The sequence below is a fragment of the Astatotilapia calliptera genome, chromosome 9 (genome assembly GCF_964374335.1).
Source record: "Astatotilapia calliptera chromosome 9, fAstCal68.1, whole genome shotgun sequence".
Taxonomy (NCBI): domain Eukaryota; kingdom Metazoa; phylum Chordata; class Actinopteri; order Cichliformes; family Cichlidae; genus Astatotilapia; species Astatotilapia calliptera.
Window position 1 is genome coordinate 23,900,474 of NC_137430.1, and position 15,219 is coordinate 23,915,692.

The following is a 15,219-nucleotide window of genomic DNA, read 5'->3' on the forward strand; positions in this document are numbered from 1 at the left end:
AACGCCCCGGCGGTTTTTCAAGCTCTAGTCAACGACGTGTTACGGGACTTCCTAAATGTGTTTGTTTTCGTATACCTAGATGACATTCTGATCTTTTCCAAAACACCCGAAGAACATCACATCCATGTGAGAAGCGTACTACAACGGCTGCTCGAAAACAGGTTGTACGTCAAGGCGGAAAAATGTGAGTTCCAAGTTTCATCCATCTCCTTCTTGGGCTACATTCTAGCAGGTGGGCAGGTGAAGACCGACCCGGTGAAAGTCAAGGCAGTGTTGGAATGGCCGGTTCCGGAGTCACGGAAGAAGCTTCAGAGCTTCCTGGGGTTTGCGAACTTTTACCGCCGCTTCATCCGGAACTACAGCCAGGTGGCAGCGCCGCTCACCCAGCTCACCTCACCCAAAGTGCCCTTCACCTGGTCCCCTGAAGCCCACGCAGCCTTCGCTAAGTTAAAACGGTTATTCACTTCCACACCCATCCTAACCCACCCAGACGCTGCTAAGCAGTTTGTTGTAGAAGTTGACGCGTCTGATGCGGGAGTGGGAGCGGTTCTCTCCCAGCGGTCTGGGCCTCTGAATAAGCTCCGGCCATGCGCCTTCTTCTCACGCCGACTCACCCCCGCAGAGAAGAATTATGACATCGGCGACAGGGAACTGCTAGCCGTTAAACTCGCTTTAGAGGAATGGCGCCACTGGCTGGAGGGGGCCGCTCAGCCCTTCCTCATCTGGACAGACCATAAGAACCTCCTGTACCTGAGAACCGCCAAGAGGTTGAATCCACGCCAAGCTCGCTGGTCCCTATTCTTCGCCCGCTTCAACTTCACGCTCTCCTATCGTCCAGGATCGCGGAACACCAAGCCCGATGCGCTCTCCCGTCAGTACTCCTCCGACAGCGAAGCGACTCCCCCCGCCACCATCCTACCCGCCACCTGCGTGGTGGGCGCCCTCACCTGGGAAATAGAGGAGACCATTCGCCGAGCTCTCCCGGGAGACCCCGATCCAGGGACCGGACCACCCGGACGGCGCTTCGTTCCTGCTGCCGCCCGTGGAGCTGTCATCCACTGGATCCACACAGCACGATTCACGTGCCACCCAGGCGTGAACAGAACGACGCACCTCCTCAAGAAACATTTTTGGTGGAAAACGCTAATAAGGGACGTGAGGGACTATGTGTCTGCCTGTGCCGTCTGCGCCCATAATAAGTCATCCACCCAGCGCCCCGCAGGCCAGCTCCACCCGCTCACTACACCCCACCGGCCCTGGTCTCACATCTCCCTCGACTTTGTTACCGGTCTCCCTGCCTCGTCCGGAAAGCGTGTCATTCTCACCGTTGTAGATCGGTTTTCCAAGGCCGCTCACTTCATCCCGCTAGCCAAGCTGCCCTCAGCCGCTGAGACTGCCCAGTCGTTGGTTGCTAATGTGTTCAGGCTCCACGGAATCCCCTTGGAAATTGTCTCCGATCGAGGTCCCCAGTTCACCTCACAGGTGTGGAAGACCTTCTGTTCCGCTCTCGGCGCCAAGGTTAACCTAAGCTCCGGCTTCCACCCGCAATCCAACGGACAGACTGAACGTCTCAATCAAGAACTGGAGACTATGCTACAGTGCGTGGCCAGTCAAAACCCCTCCTCTTGGGTTACCTACCTGCCCTGGGTGGAGTACGCCCACAACACTCTAACCTCGTCCTCCACCGGTCTATCACCTTTCGAGGCGTCTCTCGGATATCAGCCTCCGCTCTTCCCTGAAGAGGACTTGACTCTCTCCGTCCCGTCGGCTCCACACCACCTTCGGCGCTGCCAACGTGTATGGCGCAGCGTTCGCAGCGCCCTCCGAAGGAACGACATGCGCACTACGCCGATCGTCGCCGCGCCCCAGCCCCTGACTACCAGCCGGGACAGAAGGTTTGGTTGGCTGCTGGGAACATCCCACTCCGGGGCACATCCTGCAAACTGGCTCCCCGTTTCATCGGGCCATACGAGGTGGGCCGAGTCATCAACCCGGTGGCGGTCAGGCTTCGGCTTCCAGCCTCCCGGCGTGTGCACCCCACGTTCCATGTGTCTCAGCTTAAACCAGTCCGCCTCAGCCCAGCTGTGCCCTCCTTCCGCGCCCCCTCCTCCCGCCCGGCTCGTCGGCGGCCATCCGGCCTATGCGGTCCGGCGTGTCCTGGATGCGCGCCGGCGCGGGCGCGGCTGGCAGTATCTCGTGGATTGGGAGGGGTACGGCCCCGAGGACCGCCTCTGGGTCCCGCGCTCCTTCGTTCTGGACCCTCGCCTCATCTCTGCTTTCCATGCTTCTCTCCGCAGGCGGGGTCCCGGCCTGTCGCCTGGGGGCGACTCTTGAGGGGGGGGTACTGTCATGGTCCGCGGCCCGGCGTCTGAGGTGCTGATGGGATGCCCACTCCCGTGGGCGTGGCCGCTGACTCCACACCTGCATCCCATCCCAGGCGATCACCAATCCTGCCCAGCCTGCTGCTCCACGCCAGTCCGTAATCGTCCTTTCCTACGGGAAAGTCCTTAGGCAATCCTATCCGTGTGAACTAGTACTAACTCTGCCTTGTATACCCAGATCACTGCTCGGCGTGTTTTGAGTCACCAGCCTGTCCACCTGCCTGTCCAGAATTTGGATCACGATCAACCCCAGCCGCCTCGCCCTTTCTGGAGCTTCTCCCCACGGACCCTCACCCCTCCCTCCGGTTCCCTTGGCCCCGCTATCATCGTAAGACGCGTACACTACCTCCCCTCGTATGCTGCCGGTTTACCCGCACCCCAATAATCCTTTTTTCTTTTTCTGTTTCAGCCTCCCACGGTCCCGCTCTCGGCGTTTCCTGCGCGATTCTTCTCCCGGTCCCTCGGTTTCTCTGGTTCCGTGCGTTTTCTCCCTTCTACTCTCCCGGGACACTCTCAGTTATAATAAAGTTTATTTTTTCTCTCGTACCGCTGTGTGTGTGTTCTGCTCCTGGGTCCAGCTTGTGTGTTGAACTTCGGTTCTTGACACAACATATGTATTAAAAACTATTAATTTACCGATAATTTCCTTAGGGATGATTGGAGTTCAACTCAGTTCAGTTTTATTTATACTGCGCCAAATCACAACAACAGCCTCGAGGTGCTTTATATTGTAAGGTAGACCCTACAAAGATACATAAGAGAAAAACCAAAACAACCAAACCAGGCTCAGGAGGGAGCGTCCATCTGCTGCAACCAGTTGGGGTGAGAGAAGGAAGACAGGATAAAAGACAAGAAGCTCATTTTAAAATGTTCTGCATTTGATGGCAACAACGGTTTGAACAAAAACTGATTATTGATTAGGGATAAAATTTGGGGTTATTTTTTCCATTAATAATTTGGTCGATTGTTAATGTACCCTTCTGGTTTTGATTTCATGAGTTTTTCATTCATCATGCTTCTTGTCTAAACTGCCCCCCCAGAAGTTCCTCAAATTTGTACTAAATTTAAAGCTTCTTGGGTCATGTTAATCTAAGGAGCTTGGAAAGAAAGGTGACTGGACTTGTTTAAGTTTCTTTAAGATGTTTTACGTCTCATCCGAGAAGCAGTTCTAAGACCAAATGGTGGAGAGTCCCGGGTAACCAGTTGGGTTGCAGCAGATGGAACCCAACTGCTGCCGTTTAGTACGGAAAGTGCTCACAAAAACCCCAACAAAAACATGACACCTCTTTCCTATTAGTGGAAAAATGCACAATGTTGAACAATCATGGAGAGCAATAGCAATAGTGTGTTTTGAGATGTGAGAGACTTGTGACATGTAGCATGTTTGGAGTGTATAGTTAGTGTGTTGTGCTGTCTTGTGTAGTGATTGTGTAGTGTAGTCATTTATTTTGGGCCTTACTGAATGTCACAGTTGCTAGTCCAACAGCTACCAAAGACAGACTGCAATGTAAAAGCTGTTTCTGAGTGGAAGTTTTTAAAATGTACAATTTATATTTTTGTGGTTTTTACAGTAAAAAAATATTTTCCTACTTAGATTTAATGGTTTTTTTTGTGTGATTTTAGATAAACTGTTTTAATACAGAATGTCTAAATGGAAAAATAACTTTGAATTCAGACATGGGAGATTGTGCTTAAAAGAATGATACCAAACAATGCAAGGTAAATAGTTTTTAAAGGTGAAATATAAAGGTAAAATCAAAAGTAATCAAAAACAGCCAGATATACTCTGAACCCCAGAGCACAGTTAGTGAGTAAACGTCATTAATGGTGCTCACATTTAGATAGACTACACTGCATGTTTAATTCATTCATTTCAATTAAGCAGTATGTAATAATCCTTAGTCAAGTAAGTAAACGTTTCTCCAGGGATTCGCCAGCCACCACTTTGGTCTAGGCTGCTTTTCCTTCACAATTACTTTGCTATTAAACTTTGAACACACATCTGCACAGACCTTAATGATATGCAAAGTGTCTTTGGTAGCATTCTAATGTTTCCTTTAATGACACCATAATGTTGTCGTTCTTACTTCAGAGTGATTGCTGGATAGACAAGATACAAAGGTAATTCTTTTCCATGATGTTTAGAGCAAGTTTTAAGGTGCTCAGTGAAACTTTACTGACCGTGTGATTTTACTTACTTACTTTTGTTCCCTCTTTTTAAATAAAGCTCAACATGCTGTAATTTGTACTTACTAAACCTCCAAGTAGTTTTCTATAAAATGAAGTATAGGTTGATGGTATATCATATTACCTGTCATAGCTTTCTATCTAGTGCCATTAGCAGAGAGATGGATATAACGGTTTGATTTTACATGAGAAACTGCAAAGCAGTGTGAATATTTTACAGTAATTAAGAAGTATTATTAAAGTAGTTTTTGATCAAATCTATATTGGGGTTAGCTCTGATACTGCTGAAATTAGAATTGAAATAAGTGGTAAAACTGAGGCATTTAATATATGCTAATTTTAAACTACCATGTTGCTATAGCTACATTTGTGGTAGTGGTATTGCATACACTCATCATGGACATGAATGTCATGGTAATTTTGAGCTTCCAGTGGTTTCTTTGAATTATTCTCTTTCCAGGGTGCATTGATGTACTTTTATATTTCCCCCACAGCATCAAAAGGGTACATGCAGGCTCAGATGTATACATATTTCCTCCTAATAGGGTTCCACTGAATCGTTCCTTGGTCTTCTCTACATGCTAGACATCAACTTGGTGGTTGCAGTGGTGGCAATTTTGTGTGAATTCTCCTTGTAGCATTAACTGCATCTGAGGCTAAATAACCAGACTCAATGCATCTCCCGGGACTTTCAAGCCAATGAAAGTCTATTCCAATTTTTTCTGTCTGAACAATTTAAGTTTTCAATTACATTAAATAACTCCACCCTACATTGTGCTCGTTCAATGTATGGGGCAGGTTTCCCTCTGTTATTTCAGTACTGCCAGGGTGTGCCCCTACCAATGTGGTCAACTATTATCACCCCCTCCCCACCTAAATATAATGACGCTAAACCGCACCACCAGCTGCAGACGTAGTCTGGAAAAGCCATGCATTTTAGATTTTCAGATCACATGCCAGTTGATTATATAAGTAACATTCCAAGGAAAAGACCAAAATGACCTTGGCAGAAACTTGTGACAGAGATATAAATAGTCTTTTCAAATGGTCTTACATTGCACAGAAGTTTGTCCACACCACAATTAATGGTTGGTAAAAGTTAGAGTATATACTATAATAACTCTAACTTCTTGTTTCTCCCTACATTTAAAAAAATAAATAAATACTGTAGCTCTAAACCGTATGTTTCACACTACCCTCAGTACCTTGCTCTCAGTAGGGTGCAGAGTCTAGACTGCCTAAGCAGGTGGTCAAGGTTAGCTTGTTTGACAGCCACTGAGAATCTGAAGTCTGTCAATCAGCACCGACATCAATCTGAGGAATCTTCTTGCGGTAGTGATTGATTTAGAGGTCTATCTCATCAAAGACCTCTGAGTGTTTTCTTCTCTTGGAGCCATGGGTTATAAACCGTCACGAATCCCTTAAAATTGTTTTTCTCTGCACCATCAGATAGAGAGAGACTGGGGTTTTGTTTGCCATTACATTTTAATAAGATAGATGAGAGAGAGAGAGAGAGGGAGAGTGTTTTCAGGGGGAAAATAAATAATCAGAGACCTGGCTGCTCTGGGCCATATTGTGAATGAATCAATTGACTATTAGCGCCTGAAGCCAGGCATGAAAATGCATCTGTCTTGAGCTAAGAGATATAGAGGTCAGAGATGACATTGGAAAGATATGTGCTCCAGTCAGATTTGTGGCGATACTGTTGTCATGTCTCTTCTGGCAGAGTGGAGCTTTTGTTCTTAATGGTGCCATACTTCAAAATGGACATAACTGTCAACCACCCACTACGACCATGACTGGCGATGTTTCACCGCTATTGCATCACATGGAAAATCGAGTCGCAAGCATTTTGCCTGCATATCTGAATATGATATGACAATAACTGCATTCTTTCTGCAGCGAGGGCAGAATTTTAACTGTACATCATTATGTTTTATGTGTCGAGAATAAATTCAGAGACAATTAAAGTAGAGAGAAAATTAAAATGCCCAGACAGCAGGATTACTAGGAAAAAAATTATTGCAGGCTTACTATAATCTCTCTTGCCAAATACATTTTTGATTAGAACACAATTTTGCTAGGACAATGCTCATTGGAAATGTACTCAGGTAGAGAATGACCTCCCAAAAAGATAGATAGTATCAGATATTTCAGTAAACATAGTTTATGTAAAAGAGAAGGTGGAAACTCTATAGCAGGGGTCCCCAATCCCAGTCCACGAGGGCCGTTGTCCCTGCAGGTTTTAGATCTCACCCTGGGTCAACACACCTGAATCACATGATTAGTTCATTACCAGGCCTCTGGAGAACTGTAGGACTTGTTGAGGAGGTCATTTATCCATTTAAATCAGCTGTGATGGATCAAGGGCACATCTAAAACCTGCAGGGACACCAGCCCTCGTGGACCTGGGATTGGGGACCCCTGCTCTATAGTAATGACAATATATGGAATCCGAAGTTGGGAGGTAAGACCATTGTTTTTTTAGTTGTCATGTCAATAAATGTTAAACCAAACACACGTGTTGGGTCTTTTTTCTGAACCAGAAGCCTGACTTATTGGTATACATCCAGGACAGGTCTACAGTCTATCCCAGGGCCAACACAGAGGACAAACAAGCTTTTATGCTTACAATCCTTACACACCTTGTAAAATCACCACTGGGAACTTGGCTGTTTTTGATTTAGCCATTTTATTGTTTCTTTTATTGTTGTAATTTAAATATGGTTTGACTGAAGCAGATTACTCTGTAAATGAGTCTTTGATCCTCAATCTGCATAAATAATGATTTAAAGAGAAATCACATCTACAACAGTTTAAAGTTACCATTTCTGTGGGAGGAAACCTGGAGATAACACATGGAGACACTGGTAGAACATGCAAACTCCACACAGAACTACTGTTGATGACAGATTCAGGAAAAAAATAATAATTTGGAGTGATATAGGTCCAGTATTCACTTTCTTTACTTCTGTCCTTCCTTACATTTTTTATCCTAACCAACACTAGAATCATCTGGATCTCTGACAGTTAAATTCTTCAATGCATTCATGAATCACTCGCCATTTTTGCCTGTCGGGTGTTTTGTGCAGGTTTTATAAAATATTTTTTTGAAAAGTTTCATTAAAATCATTCCCATTTAAAAACATTTATTCAGTATTCTGATGAAAATTCAGACGACATTTATTAGCCATTTAAATTGGCTAGAATCTCGAGGAACACTACAATCAAAACAGACTGTGTGAAAGTCCTCCATGCATTTTTAACTCTATGCTTGAAAAGAAGAGGACGTTTGAGTTGTGTACACATAAATTCAGATGTTATAAAAGAGCTTCAAACTTTGCACGAATCAATACCAGCAAAAATAATATTATTTAAAAAGGGTTGCCCCTCCTTGAAGTTGGAGGTTTCTTCCTGTTAAAAGGAAGTTTTTCCTTCCCACTGTCACCAAGTGCTTTCTCAAGCAGGTTGTTTGGTTGTTCTGGTTTTCTCACTATTATTGCAGCGTCTTGTGGAAGGACCAGATATGACAAGGGGGTGTATGCAAATGCTTTATTTTAATTTTGTTCCCAACACACATCTTTCACTGTTGTTGTTCCTTACTTGATTATCAGCCTGAATAAAAAGCTTGATTTGCTGTTTCACGTCGTAAATATGTAGCAGGAATATTTCTGGGATGGAAAATTATGTAGTCAAAAAGGACACAGCAGCTCAGAACTTCAAATGTATTTGACAGATGCCTCACATTAAAACCATTGATTACCATTAATCACCACCGTGTCACCTGTAATTACTTCATTTATACCGGTAAGCCCTGGTCAGCCCACTAATGAAGGTTAATGTGTTCAGCAGCCATCATTGTGCTGCCTGCATTATAGTAGCAGCAATCACATCATCTCCATCAAAGACACCAGGTGTTCTAAGCCCTTCTCTGTAGCAGTGTCATTATGTCACAGGTTTCTCTGATCTCAGGCAACAATGAGCACTAGACCCGGCTGCCGCCACCTTTTGTGTAATGACACGTCTAAGCATTGCCTAGTGACATGGAAAAAAAAGAAAGAAAAAGGTTTTGATGTAAATGCTATCAAAGGATTTTCTGTAGGAATACAAAATATGTTATTTACATTTTACTCCCAGCATTGAAACCCCAGAGTTTCAATGCTGCAGTAAGACTCGAGGGGACAGGGTTGTATTGCTCAAACCCACTTCAAAACTACTATGAAGCATACTGCAGATGTGCGTTGGCCAAAAATATATACCGTATAACATTTTAATTTAAGACGTATAGTTTGTTTTGGCCAGAGCAGCTCTACACCATAATATGTACTTGTCATTTCTCACATGAGGCTAAAATATCCATGCAACTAAATCCTGGTTTGTTTGCAGACATAAATATGACTTTATTTACCTGATCAATGAAGCCCTTCTTATTTTTATTGGATGCACAAATATCACCTATTCACAGCCAAAGGCTCATGATATTAAAGAAGGATAATTTACAGCTTTACCTTACTTAAAAAGATATCCTGGCTTGTATTTTAGTTGTATGTCATTTTCCATCCATCTGATACATAGTGTTAACAAAAACACTGAAATATCAAGAAGCATATATGTTATAGGTATACCCAGTGTGTTTTAAATAGACTTTAAAACACACTGGCTCGTATTTCACACGAGCCGAATGTGACAGTCTGAAAAGCCAAAAGTGACATCAGTGTTGTCTTTCCAGTTCAGTTCAAACTTCGAGATATGCCGTTCACGATGCTCTAACATAAAAATGCATCACATCCCGAGATCTGTTTGGAAGATGCTAATTTTAAGAATTTTTCTTTGATAAACATCAGACAGAGACTCTGAGCATTTCTGAACAAGTGGCAGATCATGTAATTGGCGACTGCGTTGGGAAATATGTTGTAAAGCAGTGTTTCCCTGTTGACCCAATCACATTACGATCACACTAAGAATGAATCCAAGATTTCAAGAATTTCTATGGTTTGCCCGTTGGCCATTTCCTGTTTACATGTTTTTGTTATCTATAACAAGTGAAGCATTTGTCAACAGACACAGCCCATCGGCTTGTCTGGGTTGCTGAGGGGGTAGATAAAGGCATGTTGTGCCCTCCCGACAGAAGGCAAGAATAGAGGAATAGGCACATCCTGTTTGATCTCTGAGGAGGGAGGATGCCTCACACTGTTGGCTATAGTTCTGCATACAGAGTCTGATAAGAGCCTGGTGTGAGTCTCTGTGTCGTACACAGACGAGTGGCGTACCACAAACTGAATTCAGAAGTTAAAGTCTGACCTTTACAAGCCTTTGAAAGCGCAAACAAGCACCAGTATTTTCTGACTGAAATTACAACAGTCTAAAACCCAAATATAGATACAAAAAAACCTTACATTTGATCACTTTAATTCTATAAAATTATGCCTGGAAAGACATCTGGAATAACATTCAGATCATAATTTACGTCTTTTTGTCTTTTAGATATTGAAAGTGTTTCATATAGGTTATTTGCTCCTCTAGGAAGTATGACTACTACTAGCTATTCAGATTTCAATTAATGTTTAATTTTCAAAAATATAGAATAATGCATGTTTTTCTATTCTGGTGTGCTTTTACTGCGTTGGCAGTGTGTCTGGGATCATTGTCATACTGAAAAATAAAGCTGTTGCCAATCAGACTTCCCTAAAACATGACAGAACCTCCACTGTGTTTTACAGATAGCTGTAAACACTCACTGTTAAACACTAACTCCCTCTCCCAACCTCCTGTATATATATTATCAACATTTTGAGTAAAAATACATATAATTTACACTTGTATTCATCAAACCATAAGACCCATTGTCACTGATTTTCAATCCAGTTCTTTGTAATTTGACATACCTCAGCCTTTTCTGCCTGTTTCCCTTCCTTAAGAATAACTTCTTGCCAGTCATTCTTTAATGAGACCCTTTCTGATGAGACTCTAGTGAACAGTAGATGAATCAAATGAAGGCCCACATGCATTTCCTAGGTCCATGTTAGATCTTTGGATTTTTTTCTCCCCATTTTTGCTGTAGATAGTTTTTTTTACACCTTCCACGTCTTCTTTTGTCCTCCACTTGTCCAGTTTCCTCAAATTTTTTAAGGGCACATGGCACACTCTTCTGAGATATGCCAGCATTCTGCTAATACGTTTTTGGAAGTCACCTCGTTGGTGGAAAAGTAGTTTTATTTTTCTGTCAAACATGGTGTATACATTCTACAGATGATAGTTTTGCTTTTTCATAGATTCAACTAAGGACATTGGAACAAATTATGTGTTTTGCATCAGGAACAAAGTGCCAAATGACATAATTTAAAAGGGCTCTTTGCTAAGCTGTTTGTCCTGTGTAGATATAATCTGGTTCATCCCTTAAATTAAGTGCCTTCTGAATGATTCACAGGCACACACAGCCCCCCCCCCCCCACACACACACACACACACAAAAAGAAACCTTTACATTTTACATTTTTCTCTGAAAATAGTCTGGTACAGGGACTGGATGAAAATGGGTGAAAAAGTAGCCAGCGTCAAGAGAAGAACTTTAAAACACCTTCAGAAAACCTGGAGAACTACTGGTGTACTACTTTAAAATATTACAAAAGTCTGAAAAATAGAGGTGTGGTCAAGATTTTTGCACAATGCTGTATGGCAGAACTATAAGAATAGACACATGCACACACATAAAGATCTGCCTCCATCACACACTGCTGATGATGGAACATGCCTTTGAATGAAGTAAGTAACTGAAGAAGTCTTCTTTTCTTTACTCTTAGCCCCGTGTCTTTGTTGTGCCACTTTGCTCCTAAAGCTTCAATAAGTGCCCCTTCATTGATAAATGATGAAGTTTAAACAGCTATATTGCCTTTTGTTTTTATTACCCGGTGCATAATAGAACCCTAGCTGCTGAACGTATTTCAAGTGACACAGTTTTGTCATTAGCCTCCAGTAAACCAACACAGTTGCCTGAATTTACAATGCCGTCCACGGTGATGATGGCATCTAATTTGTGCAACTGTTTTCTTGCCAAGAGAGCTGCAAATAAGGTAAAATACCTCGAGTTCTAACTCAAGTGAATCGAAAAGCCTTATACCCTGATTTTGCTCATAAACACGCATTCCCCCATACCAAATGTTAAAAACAGTTATTTTAACAATGAATGGCAGTGCAGTGCATCTGTGGTAAAACTGTCTGGACTATTTGGTGTCAGCAGCAATGTTCTTTGTACCGAAGGGGAATGCTGTTTTTTTTAAAATCTTAATTAAATAACAGCCACAGTTTTAGGGGACTCTTAAGTTTTATGATCCATGGCTTTATGAAGGCAGACACCCAAATGTCTATAGTGCACCATATGAGCAATGTAGTCTTGGCAGCAAAACACATGTGACTGAAAAACAGCTGAGCTACAGTAAGAGATGACAGGCCAAGAGGAAACATAATTATAAGAGCACATGAAACCTACAGATGGGTGACAAATTAAAGGAAACATGTACCACTTTGACTCCTGCAGTGAGGGGTACATGTCTTTGCTGACTGATCAGCTATAAGGAAACATTTCTATCTTCATTGGAGTGGTTTATTTCAGAATGGTTCATCCATAAGTAATAAAAATATATTGTTAGCCTATGTCAGTTGCCATTTCTCACATTAAATGCACACCAGAAAGGATTTTGGACCAACAGCATATTCCACCACCACCATATAAACAGTAAATGATGGCATAACTTTTGGAAAGAACCTTATTAAGACACTTTCTCAGGGTTTTAGTTTTGTCTCCATAAATGTATCAGTTGTCTGCATTTGGCTGTCCAATATCTTAATGAATATTATAGGTTATCCAAGTTTAATATTCCAGAGTCTTGACACTAAGCGCTCTCTACCACATACTGGACTACATTTAATTTCACCTATATAGGTTTAATTCAAATTTTATCATGCTCGGTGGTGTGATTTTAATCATTAGATTTTTTTTTTACATAATTAATGTCATTGACCTCTCTGAAATCAATAGACGAAATCTCCTAATGTCAAAACCTTGTCATGAAACTTTAATGACTATCATCACTCATTCTTTATCTACTGATTAGCTATTTATCATTGACTCCATTAATATTATTGTTCTCGAAGTCATCAGCGAGTATTTCAGATGTGCCAGTGAGCTTGGATGAAATAAAACCTCAAGAATCAACCTGTTTAGAGCAGGAAATCATGCTTCCTCAACAAATCTTGTTTTCAAAATAAAAAGGCATAAATTATGACATATGGGCCAAAGCACACGGTTATTATATTTAACTGGTACTTACCCTGCAAGTACTGTTAGACCACCACCGGTGTATTTTCATACCACAGAGTATAATTAAAAGTTTTTCAGAAGTGCAAATCTGGCAGAGCAGCAACAAAAAAAGCCCCTGGGCGAGGCTGGAGGCACCTCAGCAAGACGCCAAGGGCCAGACAGATTGCTGCCAGTAAAAACAAAGAACAGGTCATTTATTAAACAATGGCTACTTTTACTCAATGCTTCCAGGCATCAACAAACCATCCACTAAGTTCTAGCAATGCTGGGGTCTTTGACACCTCAGTTTATCGCTTCCCTTCTAATCATTGATGTAAAGAGGCTTTCATTAACACAAATACACTGTAGGTATTATACAGTATATGTTGTTGAATTATCCATGTTGGTGTCCTGTAAGTTTAAACTAGAGCTGGGCGATAGAACGATAACGATATGTATCGCGATATAACTTTTACTCGATAGAGAAATTAAGCTATCGCGATAGACCTCGCCGCTCTTGTCCTCTTAAAAAAAAAAAAAAAAAAAGGTCAGCCAATTCAAATTAAGTAGCGCAGAGCCGAACCAATCACAGCCGCAGCGTCACGTCGCGTGACTTGTTACGTACAGCACAAGTGCCAAGCCGCACGTGTGTTTGTTTGGGAAGCAGCCAGCGGGTAATGGAGCCAGCGCGTAATGGAGGAAATGAGTGTGCCGACTAGAAAAATCAACCGAGCGTGACCGAAGAGAAAATAGATGATGGTTCCAACGCCGGAGAGATTGTCGAACGGAAGAGCCATAGAAGTTCCGTAGTGTGAAGGTATTTCGGCTATTTCAAGTCTGACAAAAAACAGAGTAGCGTGCACTGTAAATTGTGCCGAAAGCAAGTCTGGAAATACAATAAACTGGTGCATGCGTCACACTGTGCGCCACGTTATTGTTTCGGTGAAATGAATTTCTACAATACTGTTAATTCTACTCTCTGCAGTGTTTAAATGCTTACATATACACACAGTTACTGTCCCTCCACACATACGACTCGGTTCTGCTTCTATGCCCCAGCTTTGTTTACTTTTTCCCACCGAGGCTTCTAGACTTCTGATTGGCCAACATTTCGGCACGGTTAGGAATCTAGCGCCACCTGCTGCTTTGGCATGTTCATAGCAGCGTTTTCCTTCATTTCTGCCTTTATGTGTGGACGGGATTATTTTTCAAAACGAAAACGGAAAATCTCCGTTTTCAAAAATACCCGTGTACGTGTGGACGTAGCCTCAGTCTCTGACTGGAAGCGCTAATTCATCATTCGGCTTTTGTCAGACTAAAGTAACTGTTAAAACTGTTTGAAAAGCTCAGCTATACAACAAGGAGAGATTGAGAATTTCCTTTTAGTTCTCAGTTTATTTGATATTGACAAAAGTTAGTCAGTTTTGTCTGTTCTTCTGTAAAACAAACTAAGATTTATTTTTAGAATTAATATTTTGTTTCTAAGTGGAATTGACAATTTAGTCTGTTTCGTTTGTTCTATTTTGAAACTTAAACGCTTTAGCGGCTGCCTTTTGTGTAGTTTGCAATATTTGCCTTTATTTATCTGAAAAAGTCTCATGTTCCTTAAGTACATCTACCCTGTTGAACTTATTATGGGAAATAAATATTTAAATAAAAACAAGCTGCTGATTATTTCACATTTTACTTGTGAGCAACGGCACATTTAAATCTTACAAATATAGTTATTTGGCTTATATCGTGATAGATATCGTTATCGCCTGAAATGAAAAAAACATATCGTGATATGAAAAAATCTCATATCGCCCAGCTCTAGTTTAAAATGACTGGATGATTTAATTCAGACCTGATAAAAGGATTAGCAAACATGGACAAAACAGGCAACATTAGTTAAATTTGAATGCTTTGTAGTGTCAACAGCAAATTGATTCCTTTCTGCTCTGCTCCAGTGTGTTGAGGACAGTTAGGAAGAAGAGATATTAGACAAAGATTCACTTAACAAGCACTGCTGAGGTCAAGACTGATATAAAGGATATGCACAAAGTTTGGCAAAAAATACTGGGACTTAGGAAGGCAGCTTTGCAAAATAAAAAGTCACGTTCACTGGAACTCGAAAGAAGAAAGAGTTATAACTTGCCTCAGGTTAGGAAAAATTGAGCTCGAGCATACACTTCACACCACAGAATGCCTCTAGCTGGGATGTCTGCTAACTGCAGTCAACCAGAAACAGTCAGACATGTAGCCTATTGCTTGAATGCAAAATAAATAGTGAGGAGTGAAGAGATCTAGTGATAATAAGAGAAGAAAAGCTTGACTTTCCTTTGGGAGTTCAAAAGCTGTAGTTAAATACAATAT

At 42.0% G+C, this 15,219-nt stretch overlaps 1 long non-coding RNA gene across 1 annotated transcript; it reads left to right on the top strand.

Annotated features, from left to right (window-relative positions):
* Positions 1-2,517: 2,517 nt before the first annotated feature.
* Positions 2,518-2,927, top strand: LOC145430844 (uncharacterized). The gene is made up of 2 exons (XR_013911163.1): positions 2,518-2,709; positions 2,791-2,927. It is a non-coding gene; the product is annotated as an uncharacterized LOC145430844 (long non-coding RNA).
* The last annotated feature ends 12,292 nt before the right edge of the window (positions 2,928-15,219 follow it).